We start from the raw sequence: 5000 nt of genomic DNA on the forward strand, positions 1-5000 counted from the left end.
AAATAAGAAGTTGTTTGAAGAGATCATAATAATGATTACCCAGTTTGGTTTTTAGTGTACTTAGAAGACCTTTGGATATTCAGTGTTTGTGTATATTGCTGTCTGGGAGTTATATAACTGTCTCAGAGTTTGGGTATTAATATTTTCAAGGTAATTTTTATTTTGCAGTAAAGGATTTATTGGCTGTCGAAGGAGTAGACGTCCGGCTGGGTAATGTGGTTGGTGGAGCGCCGGTTGTGCCTTGTCCCATTATTATTATTATTATTATTATTATTATTATTATTATTATTATTACTAGCAAAGCTAAAACCCTAGTTGGAAAAGCAAGATGCTATAAGCCCAAGAGCTCCAATAGGGAAAAGTAGCCCAGTGAGGAAAGGAAATAAATAAATAATGAGAACAAATTAATAATAAATCATTCTAAAAACAGTAACAAAGTCAAAACAGATGTGTCATATATAAACTATTAACAATGCCAAAACAGATATGTCATATATAAACTATAAAAAGACTCATGTCAGCCTGGTCAACATAAAAACATTTGCTCCAACTTTGAAATTTTGAAGTTCTACTGATTCAACTACCCGATTAGGAAGATAATTCCACGTGGTCACAGCTGGAATAAAACTTATAAAATATTTTGTAGTATTGAGCCTCATGATGGAGAAGGCCTGGCTATTGGAATTAACTGCCTGTCTAGTATCACGAACAGGATAGTATTGTCCAGGGAGATCTGAATGTAAAGGATGGTCACAGTTATGAAAAATCTTATGCAACATGCATAATGAACTAATTGAACGACGGTGCCAAAGATTAATATCTAAATCAGGAATAAGAAATTTAATAGACCATAAGTTTCTGTCCAACAAATTAAGATGAGAATCAGCAGATGAACACCAGACAGGAGAACAATACTCAAAACAAGGTAGAATGAAAGAATTAAAACACTTCTTCAGAATCGATTGATCACAGAAAATCTTGTAAGACTTTCTCAATACGCTAATTTTTTGTGCAATTGAAGAAGACACAGACCTAATAAGTTTCTCAAAAATAAATATACTGTCGAAAATCACAACTAAAATTTTAAAAGAGTCATACAAATTTAAAGAAACATTATCAATACTAAGATCCGGATGTTGAGGACCCACCGTCCTTGACCTACTTTCAATCATACTTCGAGTTTTGTTAGGATTCAACTTCATACCCCATAATTTGCACCATGCACTAATTTTAGCTAGATCTCTATTAAGGAATTCACCAACCCTAGATCTACATTCAGGGGATGGAATTGATACAAAGAGAGTAGCATCATCTGCATATGCAACAAGCTTGTTTTCTAGGGCAAACCACATTTCATGTGTATATAACATGAAAAGTAATGAGCCAAGAACACTACCCTGTGGAACACCAGATATCACATTCCTATACTCACTATGGTGCCCATCAACAGCAACTCTTTGAGATCTATTACTTAAAAAAGCAATAATAATGTTAAGAAACGACCCACCCACTCCCAACTGTTTGAGTTTGAAAACAAGGGCCTCAAGATTAACACGGTCAAAGGCAGCACTAAAATCAAGGCCAATCATACGAACTTCCTGACCACAATCAAGGGATTTCTGTACTGCATTGTAACGGAGAAACCATTGAAATATAGTCCTATGACTGAACTCGAGAAGGACTACTTTTATCTGTTTCCTAGTTGTGTGATGACTAGAAGTATGAAAAAAAAGTGGATGCTGAAGAAGAAAAAGAAACTGAAGAAGTGATGAACCTTAAGGATTTGTTTTCCGAAGAAGAGGATTCCCTGGATAGTACGCAAGAGGGCAACTCCGGAATAAGCCCGAGAAAAGAGGAACGACAGACAGAAAACAAGAGGACAAAGAAGAAATGGACCTGGAAGAAATAGAATACTCAGTGTTATTATCTCAAGAATGAATTGCTTATCAGGAAGCCTTCACCTGCCGATATCCCTGGGAATGCCGAATAGGGGATATACCGTCAGATATTGATTCCCTCACCATTGAGAAGACAGGTGATCACCATAGCGCAATAAACGGGACATATGGGGATAAGGACGATGACAGATAAGATTATGAAACACTTTTTCTGGCCTGGCATGTATAAGGACATGAGCCACTTTTGCCGTGCATGTCACGTATATCAAATAGCTGGAACGCCAAACAAGTACATTAAGAAAGCTCCCTTACACCCGATAGAAGTGCGAGGAAAACCCTTCATCAAGGTAATCATCGACATTGTGGGACCTTTGCCAAGGACGAAAAAGGATCACAAATATATGTTAACCTTGATGTGTCCAGTGACGAGATACCCAGAAGCCATGCCCGTCAGGAACATCAGCGTCAAAATAATCGCCGAGAAGTTATTAGACTAGTTCGCTAAGTTTGGTATTCTGAAAATCATTCAAAGTGACCGAGGAATGAATTTCACTTCAAAGCTGTTTAAGGATGTAATGAAACTGTTGGATGCGAAACAACAACTATCAACTACTTATCATCCGGAGACCCAAGCTGCATTAGAGAGGTTTCATCAAACTTTGAAAAGTATGTCAACGTAGTTCTGCAACATAACGGGGAATGAATGGGACATCACACTACCGTTACTGTTGTTTGAGGTACGTAAGGGTTATCAAGAAAGCATGGGATGTAGCCCGAATGAAATGGTATTTGGACGAAAAGTACTAGGATCGATTTAAATGTTGGCAGAAACAAGGGGAGGATCGAGAGGAAACAGATGGAGAAAATGTCAAGGATTTGAGGAGAAGGATCGGCGAGTTAAGGAAATTTTCCCCAGAAGGCGTAAAAATGAGTTAAGGACAAACGAAGATAAGGTACGAGCAGACAAGTTGCTGCAGGACGGCAAGTGTTGGTGTACTCCCCAATAAGGAGATTCCCTCTCGCCAACAAGTTCCAAGAATCATTCTGGATTCTGGAGAAAAGCAGTGACCAGACCTACGTTATCTAGATATCAGGAAACAGGAAAAATCTAAGGAAGGCCATATCAACTTTGAAACAGGGTTTCAACGAGAAATTCCTTATCCAAGTGGATTCGTCGGATTATGGGATTGGACCTGTCTTTTTGCAAGAAGATAAGGAAGGAATTCTTCACCCTGAGTGTTTTATGTCATCAAAGCTGAAGAAGCAGCAACAAATCTACCCGACAGTAGAAAAGGAACTACTGGCGCTGGTCGCAGTGATAAACAAGTTGGAAGTCTATGTGAATTGACCACAATATGAAGAGATTACAGTGTATTTGGATCATAATCCTTTAACTTTTGTTAATAAGATGAAAAATAATAATCAAAGGTTAACTAGGTGGTCATTATGTTTGCAACCATATACCAGAATAAATTTATGTTTTTATATGTTCAGTGAACAGGTGAATAGCCAGCTCTTAAGATGAGTTCTTCTCATGTAGGTATAACTTTGTTATGAAAATTACGTAAGACTTTCGTTGTCAATGTCATTGTATTTTTCATTAAAGTCATTATATGTAAATTTGCATTATATTTCAGATATAACTTTATATTTCACGTATTTTTGTTACGAAGTCTTACGTATCTATTTAAGAATGTTATGTGATCCATACGAGATATGAACAAGGGCTTATGCAAAACTTTTATTACATTTTTATATGATATTGCGTCATGTTTGTGATAAAATACGCAATTCTTATATTTGCCACGTGTTTTGGGAGGTTCTCTACAAACCTAGTGTTAGATTTTATCTTTATTTTTCCTAGAACGGTGGGTAGGTGGAGCTGCTGAGAGAGAGAGTTGCTTGAAACCAAGGTTTTCTCCTGAATTTTAATCTAGCTGATAACTCTGGCGATGCTAGAGGCCGGCCCCCAAGCCGCAAGAATAATCTATTAGAATATTTGAGAAGTAATTAATTCATATATATGCGCCTCCAGGGCTGCATAGCAGTAGAAGAGAAACAGCTGTCCTGTGAAAGAACCAAAGTGGCCTCCTCTCTCTCTCTCTCCCCAAGTGTCTATAGGGTGTCCTCTATAAAGTGATTTTTAATTACGATATATATCGTGTGTAATGTGGTGAAACGTTACGAAAGAAGTTAAAGGTGTTTTTGAGTTTATTGTGTTGGCGTTGTGTAAATCTTTGTAACTGGACCGGCAAGATTTATGAAAATATGTGAAGTTAGTGAGTTTATCAGTTACTTTATGCAAGTTCTTGAAGAGTTTAAACTCTTAGGGTATAATTATTTCTTTTGTCTTAGTCTAAGGGTTTATTCAGACTTAACATTTCGAGTCATGTGATTATATAATTTTCTGAGTGAAATTCTTCCTTTTGATTTAGTCTAAGGTTTTATTCAGATTTAATTTCGAGTCAAGTGATTATATAATTGTCAGAGAGTAAACATTCTTTTTGTCTTAATCTAAGTATTGTTCAGAATTAACAATTTGAGTGATTTATTTTTTTTATGTAAATTCTTTGCAAAGTGTTTTAATTTATACAGAATATATTTATTTTTGTAAAGAGTGTATTATGCCAATCCCCAGAGTTTATTTCATACTCGCCCGTATCCTACTAATGAATCAAAGTAAGAAGTTGTTTGAATAGATTGTAATAATAATTACAGTCTCAGAGTTCGGGTATTAATATTTTCAAGTGTAACAGATTCAATGTAAAAACCAACAAGTGAGTTTGGAACTCGTAAGGGTTGTGTAGCTTGCCAGCCATAATATATGTAATATCATATTTTTGTTTCCCAGACACAGGACTATAGTATGAAATATTTTAGTGCCTAGACCAGTGACCATAATATAATAATAGATATATTACGACTAGTGAATTACGTAAATTCCAGAGTTCCCAAAACTCACTGTTTTATATTACATAATTTGATACACAATAGAAAAACTCAGAGCTCTGAGAATAATACACAACTCCCAGACAATAATATTTATGAACACTGAATATTCAAAGGTCTCTTTACATCACTTAAAACAAAGCTAGGTGATTA

Source organism: Palaemon carinicauda, chromosome 3 (genome assembly GCF_036898095.1).
Source record: "Palaemon carinicauda isolate YSFRI2023 chromosome 3, ASM3689809v2, whole genome shotgun sequence".
In the NCBI taxonomy this organism is placed as follows: domain Eukaryota; kingdom Metazoa; phylum Arthropoda; class Malacostraca; order Decapoda; family Palaemonidae; genus Palaemon; species Palaemon carinicauda.